Here is a 23,443-nt window from a genome sequence, read left to right as displayed (position 1 = left end):
AGGCTGGAGAGCAGTGGCACAATCTTGGCTCTCTGCAACATCCGCCTCCCGGGTTCAAGTGATTCTCCTGCCTCAGCCTCCCAAGTAGCTAGGATTACAGGCACCCGCCACCACACTCAGCTAATTTTTGTATTTTCAGTACAGATGGGGTTTCACCATGTTGGCCAGGCTGGCCCTGAACTCCTGACCTCAAGTGATCTGCTCGCCTCGGCCTCCCAAAGTGCTGGGATTACAGGCGTGAGCCACCGCACCCGGCCGACTCATGGAATGCCTTATCCACCATCATGGCATTCCACGCAGCACAGCCTCTGACCAAGGCATTCACTTTGCAGCTAAAGAAGTGCGACAGAGGCCGGGCGCGGTGGCTCAAGCCTGTAATCCCAGCACTTTGGGAGGCCGAGACGGGCGGATCACGAGGTCAGGAGATCAAGACCATCCTGGCGAACACAGTGAAACCCCGTCTCTACTAAAAAATACAAAAAACTAGCTGGGCGAGGCGGCGGGCACCTGTAGTCCCAGGTACTCGGGAGGCTGAGGCAGGAGAATGGCGTGAACCTGGGAGGCGGAGCTTGCAGTGAGCTGAGATCCGGCCACTGCACTCCAGCCTGGGCGACAGAGTGAGACTCAGTCTCAAAAAAAAAAAAAAAAAGAAGGCTGATGCTCATGGAATTCACTGGTCTTACCGTGTTCTCCACCATCCTAAAGCAGCTGGATTGACAGAACGGTGGAATGGCCTATTGAAGTCACAATTACAACACCAACTAGGTGACAATACTTTGCAGGACTGGGGGAAAGTTCTCCAGAAGTCCGTGTATCCTCTGAATCAGCGTCCAGTACATGGTACTGTTTCTTCTCCCACAACCAGGATTCACAGGTCCAGGAATCGAGGGGTGGAAGTGGAAGTGGCACCACTCACCATCACTCCTAGTGATCCACTAGCAAATTTTTTGCTTCCTCTCCTGCAACATTATGTTCTGGTGGCCTAGAGGTCTTAATTCCAGAGGGAGGAGTGCTGCCACCAGGAGACACAACAATGATTCCATTACACTGGAAGTTAAGATTGTCACCTGGACACTTTGGGCTCCTCCTCCCTTTAAGTCAACAGGCTCAGAAGGGAGTTACAGTGTTGGTTAAGGTGACTGACCCAGACTATCAAGATGAAATCAGTCTACAACTCCACAACTGAGGTAAGGAAGAGTATGCATGGAATACAGGAGATCCATTAGGGCATCTCTTAGCATTACCATGCCCTGTGATTAAGGTCAATGCGAAACTACAACAGCCAAATCCAGGCAGGACTACAAATGACCTGGACCGTTCAGGAATGAAGGTTTGGGTCACTCCACCAGGAAAAAAAACCATCACCTGCTGAGGTATTTGTGGAAGGCAAAGTTAATACAGAATGGGTAGAAGGTAGTCATCAATACCAGCTATGACCACGTGACCAGCTGCAGAACTGAGGACTGTAACTGCCATGAGTATTTCCTCCTTTGTTTGTTAAAAACATGTTTGTGTATGTATACACTTGTACTAATATCTCCACTTTATATTTCCCTTTCCTTTATCATGTGACATAAGATTTACTGATTTCATAACAGCATTTAAGTATTGTTAACTTTATGTAATAGTATTTGGGTTGGGGATTGGTGTGTTTCTGGTTGTATGAAGGATAGTTTTATTATATTACATGTAATTATGACATTATTGTCTTTATTTGAAAATTACATATGATCTCAGGAGATGTGTATGGGTTCAAGTTGACAAGGGGTGGGCTTGTAATGTTAATACTGTCAACTTGATGGGATTGAAGGATGCAATATTGATCCTGGGTGTGTCTGCGAGGGTGTTGCCAAAGGAGATTAACACTTAAGTCACTGGGCTGGGGAAAGCAGACCCACCTTTAACTGGGTAGGCACCATCTAATCAGCCACCAGGGAATACAGAGCAGGCAGAAAAACACGAAGAGGTGAGATGGGCCTAGCCTCCCAGCCTATATCTTTCTCCCATGCTGGATGCTTCCTGCCCTCGAACATCAGACTCCAAGTTCTTCAGTTTGGGGACTCGGATTAGCTCTCCTTGCTTCTCAGCTTGCAGACAGTCTATTGTGGGACCTTGTGATCATGTAAATCAATAATAAATTCCCGTTTGGAGATACATCCTATTAATTTTGTCCCTCTAAGAGAACCCTGACTAAAACAAGTAGTGTGGGGCTCGTGACAAAAACTGGTAGCTTTGCTGCCAAAGGGGGGTCCTGTCGCATGACAGAGCTGTTGTCCACAGCAAATACCAACTCACACTACTGGAATTATAAATTTCACTATTTGAATAACCACTGCTCAATTCAGAATTTAGCAGCTTTTCTGAAGGAACCATAAATAGGAATTCAATGGTTCCTATAGTAGGAACTGGACTTGGTAATCCCAGCCTGTAATCCCAGCATTTCGGGAGGCCAAGGCGGGCAGATTACTTGAAGCCAGGAGATTGAGACCAGCGTGGCCAACACAGTAAAATCCTATCTCTACAAAAAATACAAAATCGTAAAAACTAGCTGGGCGCAAATTTTTATTATTTAGGTGGTACACACTTGTAATCCCAGCTACTCAGGAGGCTGAGGCAGGAAAATCGCTTGAACCCAGGAGGCAGAGGCTGCAGTGACCCGAGATCATGCCACTGCACTCCAGCCTGCGTAACAGAGCGCTACTCCGTCTCAAAAAAAAAAAAAAAAAAAGTTCCTATAGTAGTATTGGCACACCTGTGACCCATTTATAACAGACGAATGCGGGTGGGAAGCCCTATTCTGTGCTCGTCCAGCCTACTTTACATATAAAGTATTATTGTAACTCCAGATCATGACAGGGAAAATGCTGAGAAATGAGTTCATTAAAGAGCTTTTAAAAGCCTAACAGATTATAATGTCAAAGAATTCCATGAAAAGCAACTATTCAGTTGCTTTTACTATTCAGTTATGCCTTTTTCCTATTCTATCGCTGACAACTATTATTACTAGTTATGCTTTGGGAGCTGTTATGAACCAAAAACTAAAAAGGATGTCTATAACTAGTTTGTTTTTTTGTTTGTTTGTTTGTTTTGAGACGGAGTCTCGCTCTGTCGCCCAGGCTGGAGTGCAGTGGCCGGATCTCAGCTCACTGCAAGCTCCACCTCCCGGGTTCACGCCATTCTCCGGCTTCAGCCTCCCGAGTAGCTGGGACTACAGGCGCCCACCACCTCGCCCGGCTAGTTTTTTGTATTTTTTAGTAGAGACGGGGTTTCACCGTGTTAGCCAGGATGGTCTCGATCTCCTGACTTCGTGATCCACCCGTCTTGGCCTCCCAAAGTGCTGGGAGTCTATAACTAGTTTTGATAGAGGCAGGAGGCAAACAAATGTCTAGGCAGACAGGGGCGGGTCCTCAGTGAAACCCGAACTTTAATCTGAAAACTGTCCTGGGTAAATCCTCGGATCGGATTGAGAACCTGCCTTCCAGTTTGGCATGATTGATCCCCATCCTTCACCTATTTAACCTGTAACTACCCTTTCCTAATTGGTTTTCTACACTGTCCTGCCCACCTTTGAGTGGTGTCTTCGCTTTGACCTTTTTTGCATACTCACAAACCAATCAGCACACACTCCCCATTCTGAATCAATAAAGAGCCCCAGGCTCAGCCATATTGGGGAACTTTCCTGTCTTCGGGTAGTAGAACCACCCACCACGTTCTCTCTTTTTGCTAAGAGCTTTCCTTTCGATTAATAAATTCTACTCCACTCACGTGCCTAATTCGTCCTGCTCGTGAGACAAGAACCTGGACCTAGTTGAGCTAAGGAGCAAAAATCCTTCATCAGCTTCATGGTCAAAGAGAACTTAAAAGGACATCTGTGCCATCCTTAACAACATACCATAAAAGTCCAGTAAATTTAATTTTCCCCAGAAATACATAATGACATTTACATGATACAATCTACTCAAAACTTTTCCTAATATAAGTCACAGGGTAAAAATACAGTCAAAAACACCAATACATTTTAAATATCATTTATCAGAATGCAGATTATCAAAGGGCAGCTTTTATCCATCGTAATCTTTCCCCTACCCAGCCCTCAGCATCCCCACATCCCACACACACACACTCCCAGATGACTTCCTGGGAGCGTGGTTCATGGAATATGAACAGTAGCTAAAATGCAGCCTAAGAGGGTAAAACCGATAGAAAATTACACAGTTTCAAAGTGGGAAGGTCATGAGGCTGCGAGCACATCTACCTAGACACTTAGCCTCTGTATTTCATCAACAGTTAAGTTATTCTTTACCTGTCACCACATAAATAGAATACGATTTTAAAATACACACACACCCCTACCTTATGGAAAATGATCCTAGAAAGGTAATGCTAGTGTCATTTTTCAAGTTAAAGTACTATTTTTTTTCCCCAGAAATCCCCAGTTTTCAGTAAATTAAAGAGATTATCCAATTTTATAGTTATTCCATTCTGAAACATGTATAAGTACAATATACTCTTTAAATGCTCTAGAGATGTTAAACTGGTTCTTCGAGTATTCATGTATGAATTTCATCTAACACGGAATCACTTGAAGTTACTATTCAGTTATGCCTTAAATGCTTAGTTACATATTTTTTGGATAAAAGGATATGACACTATTATTTTCAAATCTGGATGTTCAGGAGGATCAAAAAATGAACTCTTATGAATAAGAAGCATTTACTCTTAAAAAAAAAAAAAAAAAACTCTCATTGACCATTTACACTATTCCTCTTCTATCCATACAGAAAATAAAGTTAACTTTAAATAGATTTGTGAGTAAGAGTCAAGAGAATTTGAAAGCTGGGAACAGAAGTTCCTATGCTTTACTGAAGCACCAGTTTAATCTGACACTCACTGTGGCCTTGAATGAGTCACCTTTCAGGGCTGAGTTCTCTAATCTGTAAAATGAGAGTGTTATGTTAAATGTTTACTGAGGTTGACTATTCTATCAGCTACTTGTAATTTGGCTGCATCATTTCAGTTAGCTATAAATAAACCTCCTAAGACCCTCAATGTGAATATGAACTATTATTTCATATATCAGGTATTCTCAATCACAACTGAGTTGAGGTTTATTAAAAAAGAAAAGCTTTTTGGCAAAGCGAGGGACTGAAAACAAATTCACCAGTGCATGGTGCCCTGCTTGAGCCAATGTGAGTAGAGCTTAAGAAACTCCACCCAGTTCTGGCTAACATCAAAGGAGACTCAACACCACTCTGCCAGAAAATAAGCCCCGTATTATCTAACCAGGCACCAAGGGAATACACAGTTTTCAAGCACAGCACTTCGTATATCTGATCTTTCATTCTGACGATATGCCTGAAGTGAAACTATCAGTGAGCATAGTTTTTGAAAATAGGTAAACTAAGGCAAGAGGCAACTACATGGCATGATGATAAAATACTCTCTTAACTACAGTCTCACTATTAAGAGCTAGGTGCTCATAAACAGGAAATAAGAATATAGGATGAGGCCACAGTACTTTCTCTGTTGTATGCTTTACTTTGGATAGTTCACAAACTCTGGAATTAATTACTGTACTAAAAATATTTTACAGGTCTATACAGATTAAACAGTGTTTGTTAATATCTAACTTAATTACACAGAAGTTCTGAAGAACCTTTTAAGTTCCATGAAGTCCTCCTGAAAATTTTAGGTCATTCACATCTAGAGCCATTCACTTGCCGTCTGTGCTCATTCTGTCTGATGAGAAATTGGCAATCTGGTTTACCAATGGCCTGTTGCTGACTCTGTCCTCTTCTATTTATCCCTTGAAAGGTGCTACTATGAGAGCTAAAATGAAGGGAAAAAAAACTCATGAAAAGCTAGAACAGAGCTTGGGCAACATAGCAAAACCCCATCTCTACAAACACATGCAAAAATTAGCCAGGCATGGTGGCACGTGCCCTGTAGTCCCCGCTACTCAGGAGGCTGAGGTGGGAGGACTGATTGAGCCTAGGAGATTGAGGCTGCGGTGAGCCACTATTTCACCACTGCACTCCGGTGTGAGCAACAGAGTGAAACCCTGACTCAAAAAAAAAAAAAGCAAGAATAGAAGCCTAACTCCCACCATCATACTCACTTTTCCTAACCACTGTAGTACTTTCATTTTACTGTGTCATATTAGCCAAATTTCTACCAACATTCATTTGCAGTAGCCAGCATTCTCTTTTTAAAAGTACAGAATCCTATTTCTTAATTTAAAAGTGGGTAAGAAAATGTACACCCCTGGAAAGACCATTGTTCATCCCAGAGATGGTTCTATTGAAGATGTCTGAATTTTTGGTTCTGGTGTGAAAAAGGAAGAAAAATATTTTGGCAACGTGGGAACTTCCAGGGAATAAAGCAGATATAGACATGGTATCAAAGTAGGGAGAGGGTATACAGGCCCAGGAGCCCTAGGAGGCAAAAGAAAGGGAGTTAATACAATGCCAAAGACAAGCTTGGTATCTTTCGAAATATTGCCTCCTGTCAGTTTCAGCAGAAAGGAAGAAACTTTCTTCTCAGTGACCTGACTACTTTAGAAACAAAGTTGTAAGTGATAACTTTGTTTCCTTGAGGCAAATCATTTTGAGTTCCAAACAACCCATTTAATACACTTTTAATAATTATTACTAAAGGGAGGATACTGCGTATAATGCTCCCTTATATTTTCTCTATAATCCATAGCCTGTCCTTTTTTGGGTGAGTGGGTGGGTTATGGACAAGACACATAACCATAAAGATATCTGGGTTAATATTTTATTTTATACGTTTGTTTTTGCATGACATTTAAATGACAGAGAATTCTAAAGCCAACACTAAGCTGCTATCCTAGGACATTAGTGAGAATGCTGTGGCCAAAATACAGTGCTTGTTCCTCAGGCTTGAAAGGAACCCCACGTTGCAGCCAGTGTGGGAGATCATTTATTATCTTGATGGATACAGGTATAGCCTGCTTCATAATAATTTCATATTCAACATCAGATTTTTTTTTAGTATGCCTAGCAGGTTTTTAGTTACTAATTAACTTTATTACCCAGATTTGTTTCTTACTGCACTTCTTTCAGAGGCCTGTTACACATCAAGCCGAACTTTGTCTGGCAGTTGTGTTGTTTTTAATTTATTTAACCACAAAATCCTGATTTATACTTTCAAGCAAAATGGTATTTTACTTAAAAATAAATCTTTAGCAAGGATGTCTGTAGGAATCAACTACCATCTTACACAGTTCGCAAACTTACGATTCCTCAGACAAATCTGAATTTCTTCTGCTTCTCCTCCGAACAAGACTTGCAGTTAGCAACAGACAACTGAGGAAGATCTTGACTATCCTGAGCAATGAACTACAACCCCTCTGTAGAATATATTAACTGCACACCCCTAGGTTCCTCCCTACACAGTTCAAGGACAACAGCTGTGCGATTACAAACTGATGGAATTTCCAGGCTTGACAGGGTTCTGTTCATAACCACCATTTGTCCTGTTCATCATAGGATTAGCAACAGCAGAGAGCCCTTGATTACTAGAATAGCTGAGGCCGTCACACAGCTACATTCCTACATGAAAGAACACACCGATACAGGTTTAAAGAAGTTACATTTTACTTTCATGTAGTTACCAAAGAGTCCCCCCCACTCCCCCCCATTTAAGGGAGCCCTGTCCTCTGGATATAAAAATACTGTATACACTTGCACACACATATTCACATACATAAAACCTTGCATCACAAAGTTAAAAGGTTACCTTGCTTCCTTACTGGAACTATCCAGGCAGCTTGTGTTCAGTCCTGACTAAATGCACTTTGGATCAGGCACCTGCCTTCAACATTTCTGTTCAAATGAATTTCAATCTATTTCTCCAGGAAGAATAAACCAGATACCTCCCACTGTTAGCCATGTGATACAGGCAGCATGATGTCTGTAGTCTGGTTATGTAGGCCAAAATAAGAAATGACAATGACACAGCATTTACATTTCTGATATCACCATCCTTAAGAATGAATCTTCTATTTTATCTGAATTTTTTAAATGAGTAAAACTTTAAAAGATTCTTAATAATACCTAACCCCTCCAAATTTTGAAAAAGGAGCATTTTTTAAAACTTTACATTTATCCCACTTCCTTCCTCTAATTAACACAGAAAAACATTCAGAGTTAATCTATACCAATCCAAAAATTATTTCTAATCACATTCTAAAGGCTTTTTGTTTTGTTTTGTTTTTTTGGAGACAGGGTCTTGGCCTGTTGGCCCAGGCTGGAGAATACAGTGGCATGATCTTGGCTCACTACAACCTCCAACTCCTGGGTTCAACTGATTCTCCTGCCTCAACCTCCTGAGTAGCTGTGATTGCAGGTGTGCATACCACCATGCCTGGCTAATTTCTGTATTTTCAGTAGAGAGGAGGTTTCATCATGTTGGCCAGACAGGTCTCAAACTACTGGCCTCAAGTGGCCACCTCTTGAGGCCACCTCGGCCTCCCAAAGAGCTGGGATTACAGGCATGAGCCACCGTGCCTGGCTCTAAAGGCTTACACCAGTTCAAATGATCTAGGATCAAATCCCCTCACTTTAACAGATGAAAAAAAATGAGAAATGGAAAAATCAAGCCACTTATAAATGAGGCTGGGACAAAGGATCAGGCTAAAAGAGCCAGAGAACACCAAAAACAGAAGAAGAGCATGACAAAATAAGCAAAACCTTGTAGTTTTGTAGTTTCTGCTTTTATCTAAAACAATGACTTCCCTGTACTTCGAATATTTTTTGAATTATACCACTTATATATACCTTTACCTACCTACTACTTATACCTATTTTTTTCTTCTTCAAGGAGGGAGGCAGGCAGGAAGAATCCTAAACATCAGGAAAACATTCCACCTGATCTTTAAAGGGACCCCAATGCTTAGATGTCTTTTTTTTTTTTTTTTTTTTTTTTTTTTTTGTAAATCCACACTCTTTCCTGTGATATCAAGGCTGACTGAGAAGACTTAGTCCTATCACCTACCATAGTCATCAGCAGCTTTCCATGTGGGGTCTCCCTACAATTTAGTCACATGGGACCATCTGCATTCTTACATTATCACTGTACACCCTATGCTCATTTGCTCTCCACACTTGAAGTTATCTTCTCTCCCTCCTCATTTGTGAAAGTCTTGAAATCAAGGTTCACATCAATTATCTTACCACCTTTTCTATGACTCCTTTTTAGAATCTTTCTCCTAGTGGTATTCAAACCTAATACATCATCAGTACTTACAACAGTAGAGTCTGGTCTATACTGTAGTTCAGTGGTCCCCAAATCTTTTTGGCATCAGGGACAGGTTTCGCGGAAAACAATTTTCCACAGATAGCAGGAGAGGTGAGGGGGAGGAGATGGTTTTGGGATGAAACTCTTCCACCTCAGATCATCAGGCATTCTCATAGGATTCTCATAGGAGCATGCAACCTAGATCCATCACATGCTCAGTTCACAAGAGGGTTCACGCTCCTATGAGAATCTAAAGCTGATCTGACAGAAGGCAGAACTCAGGCACACTCATCGCAAAGTTAATGTAATGCTGTTCACCTGCTGTTCACCTCCTGCCGTGTAGCCCAGTTCCTAACTGGCCATGGACTGGTCCTAGTCTACAGACCGAGTGTTGGGGACCCCCACTGTAGTTAGCTGTATATACCAGCTCCTGTAAACTGCTTGGTCCCAGAAGAGAAGGACCTCATCAAAGTGATGTGCAAACCGTCTCTGTTCCTAGTAGATTACACAGGAGACAGGCCAAAATGATAAAAACCAACAAAACAAGGGGCTAAAACCACATTTCTAAAATGACACAATGGAAGTTATTAGAAATTGAATCTAATTTGAAATTAATCAAAAGTTCCAAAATTACAAAACCTCTTCACAACTATAGAAAGAATAAACAGATTCAAGGCTGAAGGGTTATCAACAATTATGAATATTCACCTTGGCCAGGCGCGGTGGCTCATGCCTGTAATCCCAGCACTTTGGGAGGCTGAGGTGGGCGGATTACGAGGTCAAGAGATTGAGACCATTCTGGCCAACAAGGTGAAACCCCTCTCTACTAAAAATACAAAAATTAGCCGGACGTGGTGGTGCACACCTGTAGTCCCAGCTACTTGGGAGGCGAGGCAGGAGAATCTCTTGAACCTGGGAGGTGGAGGTTTCAGTGAACCGAAATCACACCACTGCACTCCAGCCTGGGTGACACAGCAAGACTCTGTCTCAAAAAATAATAAAAAAAAGAATATTCACCTCATTTCGTCCACTTTCTAAATTCAAACTTTCTTGAGTTTGTACAAGAGCAAGCATGTTTTCTGGAATTAAGGAAAGAAAGCCAGTAAGGAGTAACCGTATGAACCAGCTCTCCATGCTAGTCATCTAATCATTATTAGGCAAAGCAACAAAAATAGCTCTCTCTGCTTTTAGAAAAGCATGACATGATGCAATATAGCAAAAACAAATATTCAAGATGGTTGACCAGTTACTGGCCTGGCATGGTGACTCACACCTGTAATCCCAGAACTTTGGGAGGCCAAAGCAGGAAGACTACTTGAGCCCAGGAATTCAAGACTAGCCTGGGCAAGATGGCAAGACACCATCTCTACAAAAAAATTTTTTTTAATTAGCTGGGCTTGGTGGTGTGTGCCTGTAGTGCCAGCCTCTCAGGAGGTTGAGGCGGTAGGATTCCTTGAGCCCAGGAGCTTGAGAATGCAGTGAGCTATGATTACAACACTGTACTCCAGTCTGGGCAAGAAAGTGAGACCACATCTCTGAGAGACAGAGAGAAATACAGAAAGGTATCAGCTACTACCATCATGTTAATGTGATCATATAAATATAAAACTTTTATAATTATTAAAATATTAAATCTCTATAGTTATCAGCTCATATTATCTGTCAGAAAGTAATAAACGTATTATGTAACTTTAGGATGACTTAGTGCTGAGGAGATTGGAGGAAAGGAAGAATACTCATACTTGATCAGCTCTTAGCTTTTGAGAAATATTTTATTAAAGAAAAAATTCTCTTTCGGCTGGGCCTGGTGGTTCATGCCTATAATCCCAGCATTCTGGGAGGCTGAGGCAGGAAAACTGCTTGAGCCCAAGAGTTCAAGACCAGCCTGGGCAACACAGTTGAGACTGCATCTCCACAGAAAACATTTTAAAATTAGCCTGCACACCTATGGTCCCAGCTACTTGGGAGGCTGAGGTGGGCGGATCACTTGAGCAAGGGAAGTTCAAGGCTGCAGTGAGCTGTGATAGCACCACTGCTCCAGCTTGGGCTACAGAGCGAGTCCCTGTCTTGAAAACAATAGATAACAAAAGAAAAGAAAAACTTATCCCATTAAGCAAAGTGAAGTTTCACTCTGTATCAGTCAAAATGAAGAAAAGTGGAAAGTACTTAACAAGCATTTTGTAGTTGTGGCAAAGGCCTTACTTTGACCTAATATCTTACAGATGCTTTCAAAAAGTGGGGGGAATATCATTATTAAATGAAAATTGAACAAGCAAAAATTGAAGAGATCTTTCAAGTTATTAGTAACATAACTTTTAATATTTTACCTGAAATACAAGTAAAAATCTGAGTTAAAAGTTTAAAACACACACACACACACACACACACACACACACACACAGAATCAGAATTGTTCAGGGACAGGGTTAAGCAGTATAAGTTTTATTTGTTGATGTTGTTTTGTTTTTGTTTTTTTAAGAGACAAGGTCTCACTATGTTGTCCAGGCTGGAGTGCATTGGCTAGTCACAGGTGTGCTCATTGTGCAGTACAGCTTCAAGCTCTTGGGCTCAAGCGATCCTCCAGTCTCAGCCTCCTGGGTAGCTGGGACTAGAAGCATGTGCTACTGCACCAAAAATCTCAGTGTTGTTAGTTTTCTTGCAGTAAGGGTAATCATGACACAGAGATACCTCCTTAAAGTTGATTCTGAGAGGCACCCACAATTGAGGGTCACTGAATTAATCAACAATCTACCTAATCCATTCAAGATAAAATTCACTGAAATGAAATACAACACAGGATTAATACAACTTAACACTAGAAAGACATCACATTCCCCCTTGTCAGGAAGGTGTTTTAGAATCAGTTTACTAGATGTAGAATCTGAGGCACGGATTTTTGTGCAAGTGATTTACTAAGGGAGTGCTTTTAGGAGAAACCTATAAGGCCATGAATCTATTAATGTACACCACAATAACAGATTAAGAAACTAAAAGCTCACCTCTCAGAATTAGAAAAGGTTCTGGGAAAAGAAAGACTCAGCAAATTAGGATAGAAGATACATCCTTTATCTGACAAAGGGTAGCTACAAAGAAAAAAAGAAAACCTCCCTCAAATAAATATCATTCCCTTGAGATTGGATAGAAATGAGAATGTACACTATTGCCACTTCTAATCAATATTGTGCAATGAGCCAAGATAAAACATTAAAGGCATATGCATTGTTTTTAAAAAACCATAAGGATTGGCCGGGCGTGGTGGCTCAAGCTTGTAATCCCAGCACTTTGGGAGGCCGAGACGGGCGGATCACGAGGTCAGGAGATCGAGACCATCCTGGCTAACACGGTGAAACCTCGTCTCTACTAAAAAAAATACAAAAAAACTAGCCGGGCGAGGTGGCGGGTGCCTGTAGTCCCAGCTACTCGGGAGGCTGAGGCAGGAGAATGACGTAAACCCGGGAGGCGGAGCTTGCAGTGAGCTGAGATCCGGCCACTGCACTCCAGCCCGGGTGACAGAGCCAGACTCCATCTCAAAAAAAAAACAAACAAAAAAAAACCGTAAGGATTATGAAGTAAAAAAAGATAACTCATTATTTGGAGGCAACCTGAGTACATACATAGAAAACTAAATAACGATTAGAATTAGTAAATTAATTAAGGTTGTTGAACTCTAAAATTAAAAACCCAATTATATTCCTATGTACCAGCAAAAACAATAGGAAATTTTAAAAATTTAAAATACCACCATGTGCAGTGGCTCATGCCTGTAATCCCAGCACTTTGGGAGGCTGAGGCTGGCAAATCACTTGAAGCCAGAAGTTTGAGACCAGCCTGGCCAACATGGCAAAACCCCATCTCTACCAGAAATACAAAAATTAGCCGGTCATGGTGGCGCATGCCTGTAATCCTAGCTACTTGGGAGGCTGAGGCAAGAGAATCACCTGGGAGGTGGTGGTTGCAGTGAGCTGAGATTGCACCACTGCCCTCCAGCCTGGACAACAGAGTAAGATTCTGTCTCAAAAAAAAAACAAAAACAAAAACCATTTACAATAGCATTTTAAAAATTACCTAAGAATAATTAATAAAAGGTATCTACGACTGCTACATAGAAAACAAAAAAAAATTGAAAGAAATTAAAGACTTAAATAAATGGCAAGATCACAATCATGTACTATTTCCAGACTTGATATTTTAAAGGTATCAACTATCCCCAAACTAGTGTGTGTGTGTATATATATATATATATATATATATACACATTTTATTTATGTATTTATTTTGAGATGTAGTCTCACTTTGCTGCCCAGGCTGGAGTGCAGAGGCACACGATCTCGGCTCACTGCAACCTCCGCCTCCCAGGTTCAAGCAATTCTCCTGCCTCAGCCTCCTGAATAGCTGGGATCACAGACGTGCCACCATGCCCGGCTAATTTTTGTATTTTTAGTAGAGACAGGGTTTCACCATGTTGGCCAGGCTGTTCTCAAACTCATGACCTTGTGATCTGCCTGCCTTGTCCTCCTAAAGTGTTGGGATTACAGGCGTGAGCTACCGCGCCCGGCCTAATCTATAGATTTAACATAACCCCAAGCAAAGTCCAGTAGGTTTTTTCTTTTCAAATCAAACTGAAAAGTTGATCCTAAGTTTTATATAGAAATTTAAAAAGCCAAGAACAGCTAAGATAATCTTTGAGAACAAACTTAGAGGAACTGAAACTACTGGATATCAAAACTCACTGATGGATTGAACTATGTGAAAATGCTGAAAACTGATGAGTTTCTAACCTATGGCAATGTCATATGTTTGAAACTAAAAATACATAAATACAGTAATGAAGACATTATGGTACCTGCACAACCACCAAGACAGAGGCCAATGTACTCGGTGTGCTGAACATCTAGGGGGAAAAAAAAACAACAAAAAGAGGCCAATGCAAGAGAATGGTTTTGAAACGGAACCACAAGGCATATGGATACTTAATATCTCACAAATGTGACACTGCAAAACAGTGGGGGAATTAACTGTCTTTTCAATAAGTGGTGCTGGGCCAACTGGATATTTTGAGCTCTACCTCACAGTATATACAAAAAGTAATTCCAGGTGGATGGCAGCCCTAAATGTGAATGGTAAACAATAACATGGTGAATATTTTCATGATCATGGAGGCAGATGAAGAAAACGAACGGATAATGGAGAGAGTAGAGAGACAGGGACAGGAGAAGGAAAAGAGAAAAGCGAAAAGAAGAGGATGAGGTGGGAGGATCATTTGAGCCCAGGAATTTGAATACAGCCTGGGCAAGGTGGCAAGAAGGGAGGGAGGGAAATTCCCCTCAGCAGTACTTACCAAGTTACAAGAAACAGATGGGCTTATTTCTAATTGTAACACTAAATGATTTTTTTAAAAAACGAACTGATGCCTTTAAAAGTGAGAAAAACTATTTTGAAGCTAGATTTTTACAGCCAACTCATCCATTAAGTGAAGGCTAAAATGGGAAATTCAAACACACAATAAGAAAAAAAATTATTGGCCGGGCATGGAAGCTCACGTCTGTAATCCCAGCACTTTGGGAGGCCGAGGCGAGTGGATCACAAAGTCAAGAGATGGACACCATTCTGGCCAACATGGTGAAACCCCGTCTGTACTAAAAACACAGCAAAATCAGCTGTGCACAGTGGCATGTGCCTATAGTCCCAGCTACTCGGGAGGCTGAGGCAGAAGAATCACTTAAACCTGGGAGGCGGAGGTTTCAGTGAGCCAAGATCGCGCCACTGTGCTCCAGCCTGGGCAACAGAGCAACACTCCATCTCAGATTAAAAAAAAAAAAAAAATTATTTTCCATGCATTCTTTCTGAAAATGAACTTCAGCACAGACTCCAGGAAATGAAAAATGAACACAGCATCCTATGAAAGCTACAGTATCCAAGAAATAGTACCATTCGCCTACAAGAGAAATGAAATGCAATCCTAGGATGACGATAATGCACTAGGATCTAGAAACAACTCTGTCCAAAATTAACCTTTCCGCAGTGTAATTTAAAAAAGACCAAAGACTTAGACATGTGGTGCAAATGGTACTGAAAAAAGGTGCAATTGGCCGGGCACGGTGGCTCAAGCCTGTAATCCCAGCACTTTGGGAGGCCGAGATGGGCGGATCACGAGGTCAGGAGATCGAGACCATCCTGGCTAACACGGTGAAACCCCGTCTCTACTAAAAAAAAATACAAAAAAACTAGCCGAGCGAGGTGGCGGGCGCCTGTAGTCCCAGCTACTTGGGAGGCTGAGGCAGGAGAATGGCGTAAACCCAGGAGGCGGAGCTTGCAGTGAGCTGAGATCCGGCCACTGCACTCCAGCCTGGGCGACAGAGCGAGACTTCGTCTCAAAAAAAAAAGAAAAAAGGTGCAATTAACAACAGGGGAGGGGAGCAGTTTACTGAAAGAGAACTACACAAGAAAGTACTAATCCGGCCGGGCGCGGTGGCTCAAGCCTGTAATCCCAGCACTTTGGGAGGCCGAGACGGGCGGATCACGAGGTCAGGAGATCGAGACCATCCTGGTTAATATGGTGAAACCCCGTCTCTACTAAAAAAGTACAAAAAACTAGCCGGGCGAGGTGGCAGGCGCCTGTAGTCCCAGCTACTCGGGAGGCTGAGGCAGGAGAATGGCGTGAACCCGGGAGGCGGAGCTTGTAGTGAGCTGAGATCCGGCCACTGCACTCCAGCCTGGGCGACAGAGCGAAACTCCGTCTCAAAAAAAAAAAAAAAAAAAAAAAAAAAAAAAAAAAAAAAAAAAAAAAAGAAAGTACTAATCCAAGGCCGGGCGCGGTGGCTCAAGCCTGTAATCCCAGCACTTTGGGAGGCCGAGACGGGCGGATCACGAGGTCAGGAGATCGAGACCATCCTGGCTAACACGGTGAAACCCCGTCTCTATTAAGAAATACAAAAAAAAACTAGCCGGGCGAGATGGCGGGCGCCTGTAGTCCCAGCTACTCGGGAGGCTGAGGCAGGAGAATGGCGTGACCCCGGGAGGCGGAGCTTGCAGTGAGCTGAGATCCGGCCACTGCACTCCAGCCTGGGTGACAGAGCAAGACTCCGTCTCAAAAAAAAAAAAAAAAAAAAAAAAGGACTAATCCAAACATAAGGCAAACTGAACTATGGCATTATTCTATATTATATATTTTAAAGAAATAAACCTTAGAATTAGAACACTCTCATCAAATTTACTAATATAAGATGGATCCAGAAAGAAGGATATTTTGTATTTACATACAAAAGAACATGTACAATATAATGTATCAAGAAAGAACAAAAAAGGAGAAAAGAGAAGGAGGCGGAAAGATGGAGATGACTCCAAAACAGCAGCTGAAATCAACTGAAAGACTTTTGCTGACTCTCCGAGTTTACTCTTAAGTGGGCAGAAGTCAAAGAGAACTTTGCCTGCCCACTGGAATGTGTTTCTCTATTGGTCTGGAGTCTACATGTGCTGACCTTTAAAAGACAGTATAAGGTTTGTCTGTTTTCCCTTCTGCTAGCAGGCTGCTAGACTGAACATGGTAGACAATGACTTTCCCTCTGATGTTGGCTGTGTTCAATACGCTATTGTTTTTCTTATACAAGCACTGGGAGATTTTTGCAATTGATGTATTTTTAATCATTTAAAACTAAGCAAGCCATGACATTATAAAAGGCAAACTTACACCACAAATGAAACTACTAACAAAAAACACAAACATAATCATCTGGGAATGGCAGGAGTCGGGGGGAGACCCTCTTCTAAACATAGCAAGCACCAAACAGCTGCTTTGACTTGCAATACTAAACCCCTTCCAAGTAATTTGGAAGTAAATTCAGGGTAACTAAAAATACAAAAAGCAATATGCAATAGGAGAAAGTATTTGGTTGTGAATAAAGAATCAAAAAAATGGGCTGGGTGCAGTGGCTCACACCTGTAATCCCAGCACTTGGGGAGGCCAAGGCAGGTGGATCATGAGGTCAAGAGATCGAGACCATCCAGGCCAACATGGTGAAATCCTGTCTCTACTAAAAATAAAAAAATTAGCTGGGCGTGCTGGAGCACGCCTGTAGTCCCAGCTATTCGGGAGGCTGAGGCAGGAGAATTGCTTGAACCCGGGAGGCAGAGGTTGCAGTGAGCTGAGATCACGCCACTGCACTCCAGCCTGGGCAACAGAGTTTGACTCTGCCTTTAAAAAAAAAAATCAAAGAATGTACAAAATGAAAGGGACTGTGGCAAATACGGGGATTCTGTTTCTTCTCCCTGGGTGCTCAGAAAGACATTTCCTATTTCCCTTAGAGTTAGAAGTTGAGACCATGTGAGGGGGTTCTAGACAATGCAATGTGAGCTGAAGAAATATGCTTCACTACAAAGCACTTTATGAAATTCTCCTTGCTGGTGCTCTTTGCTATCAACCAACTAAATACAAAGAATCCAGCAGGAGACTCCAAGACACCAGATGGAAGGAGCTGAAATCCCTCAATTACATGACAGCCACAGGCCAAACGCTCAGACTATGATGTGAGCAAGAAATAAACCATTATTGTGTTAAGTCACTGAAATGCTAGTTATGTTAAAGAGATAGCAACAATCCCAGCACTTTGGGAGGCCGAGGCGGGCGGATCACGAGGTCAGGAGATCGAGACCATCCTGGCGAACACGGTGAAACCCCGTCTCTACTAAAAAATACAAAAAAACTAGCCGGGCGAGGTGGCGGGCGCCTGTAGTCCCAGCTACTCGGGAGGCCGAGGCAGGAGAATGGCGTAAACCCAGGAGGCAGAGCTTGCAGTGAGCTGAGATCCGGCCACTGCACTCCAGCCTGGGTGACAGAGCAAGACTCCGTCTCAAAAAAAAAAAAAAAAAAAAAAAAGAGATAGCAACAACTATCCTAATTAATACAGAGATCTTACATATCTAACACCCTCATTTTACAAGTAAGGAAACTGATGAACAATGAGCTTTCCAAAAATTATACTAGTTGGTAGGAGAAACAGGTCTCCTGACTTTCTATTCAGGGACTTTTACACAATAAAAGACTTCTGTGCTACATTTATAAGTAAAAGTTATTATCCCAATATTTGTTCCAAAACCACAAAAAGGCAGTGCAATCATTTCTTTTTTTTTTTTTGGAAGCAGGGTCTCACTCTGGTGCCCAGGCTGGAGTGCAGTGGCATGACCATGACTTACTGCAGCCTCCACCTCCTGGTCACCTCCATTTGTAAAAAGAAAAGAATTCTCTACAAAGTTCTTTTTCAGTCTACCATTTTATGATTTGACTCTCTTCATGTCGACAAAATTTCTTGAGTAGCTATTAGAACTATATAGGATTGTGGATATTTGACCATTTATTTACTGATAAAATGTGATTTCATAAGGCTTGATTTAATAGTAAATGACAAGCACTGTGTTTTTTAAAAACACCAATTTTTATTAGGTATACATACCTACACACACTCTTTTTTTTTTTTGAGACAGAGTCTCTGTCGTGCAGGCTAGAGTGCAATGGTGCGATCTCGGCTCACTGCAACCTCCACCTCCTGGGTTCAAGCAATTTTGATGCCTTAGCCTCCCAAGTAGCGGGGAATACAGGTGTGCATCACCACGCCCAGCTAATTTTTGCATTATTAGTAGAGACGGGGTTTCACCACACCGGCCAGGCTGATCTCCAACTCCTGACCTCAGGTGATCTGCACACCTCGGCCTCCCAAAATGATGAGATTACAGGCGTGAGCCACCACGACATCATTTTATAAGAAGAAATAATATGCTGACTCGACCGGGTGTGGTGGCTCACACCTATAATCCCAGTACTTTGGGAGGTCAAGGCAGGCAGCTCACCTGAGGTCACGAGTTCGAGCCTAGCCTGGCTGACGTGGTGAAACACCGTCTCTACTAAATTCAAAAATTAGCCAGGTGTGGTGGTGCACACCCATAATCCCAGCTACTCAGGAGACTGAGGCAGGAGAATCACTTGAACCTAGAAGGCAGAGGTTGCAGTGAGCTGAGATTGTACCACTGCACTCCAGCCTGGGCTACAAGCGCTAAATTCTATCTCAAAATAATAACAATAATAATAATATGCTGACTTAGAGGCTCCTGGACTATTGTCATTAGAGCTATAAAGCAAAGTCTATACATCTGAAGAGAAATATCTTTTAAATACACTCTTCGGCCGGGCGCGGTGGCTCAAGCCTGTAATCCCAGCACTTTGGGAGGCCGAGACGGGCGGATCACGAGGTCAGGAGATCGAGATCATCCTGGCTAACACGGTGAAACCCCGTCTCTACTAAAAAATACAAAAAACTAGCCGGGCGAGGTGGCGGGCGCCTGTAGTCCCAGCTACTCGGGAGGCTGAGGCAGGAGAATGGCATAAACCCGGGAGGCGGAGCTTTCAGTGAGCTGAGATCCGGCCACTGTACTCCAGCCTGGGCCACAGAGCGAGACTCCGTCTCAAAAAAAAAAAAATAAATAAATAAATAAATACACTCTTCTCCTGTGTCCTTACTGCTTTGTATTATCTTACAAAGAAACTACTACACACACAATTTCAGTTAATGAACATAAAGGATAAAAATTAGTGACTATTTGGCCAAATGTTTTGGCCAAAATTGTTGCAATTACTATGTAAACATAAATCCTGCTGCCTATTATTCCATCAGTTTACACTTCCACTTAATCATGGATTTAAGATTGAGTTTGCCTTGTCAGGCTCACAGAGGCTTAAATTACTCGTAAATAAATATTCCCACAAGAGACTACATCATAAACACTCATATTTATTACATCCCACTCAAATACAACAGTTTCTCTTCTAAAAATTGGCAATCTATACAAAACAGCAATTTAGATTGGCCTTCAGGACACACAGGTATGATTCTTAGTAAATCACATTACATCAAGATGCTTTATTCTGAAGATGTAAGAAACGAACATACTTTTTCAAAAACACTATATGTCAAGTGAATAATGAACTTGTAGGGTTAGAGTATATGAAAAACTTATTTCCCTTGTCTTTAAGATTTTTCTAGAAGAATCTTAATCTTCCTATAAAACCACCTGACTGATAAAAGGAAGTCTGAAATCTTATCTCCAATTAAATCTTATCTCTAAATAAATAAAAGACTAAATTTCAGAAGTTTCTCAGATTTCATTTTTGCTGTTACAGTAATTAATATAAGTTATGCCAGTATCTTATGCAGTTGATTTTAAGTGGTGAACACCACCTACATCATTACTTCCATATAGAACCACCACCAATTAATTAGTTCAAACTAAAAACAATGAAATAAAGTATTAAAATGTTCTCCATAACTAAGAAAATACTGTCATTGTCAGCTTTACTATTTCTACCCATCACCACGACTACCCCCCAAAACCCCACATATCAATACAACTTTCATCAAATTAGAATCAATTTACTAAAAAAAACAGAAACATATGCATCACCTATTAATATGTACACATCTGCCAGATAACGATTAGAGGCAGCAAGTATGCCAAGAGTCCAGAAAGCAGGTGAGAATCTTCTGTAGCCTAGAAAAAAGTGTATCTAGAGAAAACATAATAGTCTCCTCTATTCCCAAAGCACTTAAGACTAGTAAGACTTCCTGATGTCTCCAACTCATAAATGGTCATCATTTCACAGCTCAAGTAAACACATGAACGAAAATGTAAAATAAAAAAGAGTAAGGGAGAACCTTAAATTCTCCAGTTTACTCTCAAATTTTAAAACTCAGAAAAGAGAGATCCAAAGTGGTTTCCCTTTGCCAAAAGCCATCTAGAAAACTAGAGACAGAGCTACAATCAGGACAAAAGTCTCCCAACTGCCAACAAGCCCAGAGTTCCCTCCTCAAGATGAATACTCACTGAACCCACAAGAGAAGCACCAGTTCAGAGTGCAAACCTAGGTCAAATAGGCCCCTCGGTGCAGTGGTCCACATAGTGTTTTGAAAAATGGCCAATATCTCCAAAATCAGTAATCTTTGCATGAAAATACAGCTTTACAGCTTTTTAAAAAAACACAGGGCCAGGCGCCTTGGCTCAGTCCTGTAATCTCAGAACTCTGGGAGGCTGAAATAGGAGGATCACTTAAGACCAGGAGCTCGAGACCAGCCTGGGCAGCATAGTGAAACTCCGTGTCCACAAAAAAACAAAACAAAACAAAACAAAACAAAACAAAAACCAGCCAAGCATGCACCTGTGGTTCCAGCTACTCAGGAGACTAAAGTGGGAGGATCGTTTGAGCCTGGGAGGTCAAGGCTGCAGTGACCCATGATTGTAGGACTGCACCTCAGCCTTGGGTGATAGTGTAAGACCCTCTCTCAAAAAAATAAAAAATCCGAAGATCAGGCCATGACTATGTATTTCCACTTAGCAACAATATACTGGAGCTGAGAAATAACTGACTCTGTATACCCATTCACACAATATCTGCAGCATAAGCTCTTAATCGAGACCAACTTCACTCACTTTAACTTCAAGAACGTTGCAGGGGCCAGGCACTGTGGCTCATGCCTATTATCCCAGCACTTTTGGAGGCCGAGGTGGACAGACCACCTGAGGCCAGGTGAGATCAGCCTGGCCAACATGGCAAAACCCCATTTCTACTAAAAACACAAAAATTAGCTGGGTGTGGTGGCACACGCCTGTAGTCCCAGCTACTTGGGAGGCTGAGGCAGGAGAATCACTCGAACCCAGGAGGCAGAGGTTGTAGCGAGCCAAAAATCATGCCAATGTACTCTAGCATGGGAAACAAAGCAAGACTCCATCTCAAAAAAAAAAAAAAAAAAAAAAAAACACAAAATTGCAGGAGTTTAAGTACAAGACAGCTGCACTAAAGCTATTTAAATCAACATCAACTCTAAACATTTCTTAATGGTAGTAGAATCTTGGCTGGGTTTTAGTGGCTTGGTTTAACTAAATCACAAAGTCAGCAGACAGGAAAGGTGGGAGAGGGAGAGAAATGGAAAACAAAAGTACCACAAAATGGCCGGGCATGGTGGCTCACGAGGTCAGGAGTTCCAGACCAGCCTGGCCAAGATGGTTAAACCCCATCCCTACTAAAAATACGAAGATTAGCTGGGCATGGTGGCGGGCGCCTGTAATCCCAACTACTCAGGAGGCTGAGGCAGAGAATTTCTTGAACCCAGGAGGCGGAGGTTGCAGTGAGCCAAGATTGCGCCACTGCACTCCAGCCCAGGCAACAGAGTGAGACTCCTTCTCAAAAAAAAAAAAAAAAAAAAAAAACCCCATGACAAAACTAGTAGTAATTCCTTTAAAACATAATCAGAACTTCATTCACACATCCAAAATGTCTTACTTCTGGTCAGGTGCAGTGGCATAGGTCTGTAATCCCAGCACACTGGGAGGCCAAGGTGGGCAGATAGCTTGAGCCCAGGAGTTCAACACCAGCCTGGGTAACACGGCGAACCCCTGCCTCGATAAAAAATACAAAAAAGATTAGCTGGGTGTGGTAGCACACACCTGTAGTCCCAGCTACTTGGGAGGCTGAGGTGGGAGGATCATTGGAGTCTGGGAGGTTGCGGATGAGTGAGCCGAAATCGTGCCACTGCACTCCAGCCTGGGCTGGAGTAAGACCCTGTCTCAAAATTAAATAAATAAGGCAGGTGGGGGGGCTCACATCTGTAATCCCAGCACTTTGCGAGGCCAAAGCAGGCAGATCACTTGAGGTCAGGGGTTCAAGACCAGCCTGACCAACAGGGTGAAACTCTATCTCTACTAAAAATATAAAAATTAGCCAGGTGTGGTGGTGTGCACCTGTAATTCCAGCTACTCGGGAGGCTGGCATGAGAATGCTTAAAACCCGGCAGACAGAGGCTGCAGTGAGCCAAGATGGCGCCACTGAACTCCAGCATGGGTGACAGAGCAAGACTCTCTAAATAAATAAATAAATAAATGTATATGTTTTTTTAAGTCTTACTTCCTAGGAAGCAATCATCACTAACTCCTTTTTCAGTTTTGTCAACAACCTGAAAAGCTTGGTCCTGACACCTCTGCTTTATGGAAAAGGCAAGAATGCATACTGATTCCTAAGGTAGTAATCTGAATGGTTTAAAAGTCTACACATGTAGCTACAGACAACTACTATAATGGCAGAGATCTTACATGATATTTTAAGATCTAGTTCCAGTAGTAATAAAACTGCAGTAAAAAGAGGTAG

At 42.1% G+C, this 23,443-nt stretch overlaps 1 protein-coding gene across 7 annotated transcripts in view; it reads right to left on the bottom strand.

Annotated features, from left to right (window-relative positions):
• The window catches only part of MAP4 (microtubule associated protein 4), a 236,396-nt gene that overhangs the window by 157,483 nt on the left and 55,470 nt on the right, over positions 1-23,443 (bottom strand). Inside the window, exon 1 of one of the 7 annotated variants that reach the window (XM_025377048.1) lies at positions 7,762-7,884. The exons of 5 other annotated variants lie outside the window; for them this stretch is intronic. The gene's annotated coding sequence lies outside the window, so the exon portion shown is untranslated. Of the gene's footprint in view, positions 1-7,761; positions 7,885-23,443 lie in introns of those variants that run through there. One more of the 7 variants, XM_025377046.1, reaches the window with a different exon arrangement.

This window comes from Theropithecus gelada, chromosome 2 (assembly GCF_003255815.1).
Source record: "Theropithecus gelada isolate Dixy chromosome 2, Tgel_1.0, whole genome shotgun sequence".
Taxonomy (NCBI): domain Eukaryota; kingdom Metazoa; phylum Chordata; class Mammalia; order Primates; family Cercopithecidae; genus Theropithecus; species Theropithecus gelada.
This window is presented reverse-complemented; position numbering and strand designations above follow the sequence as displayed.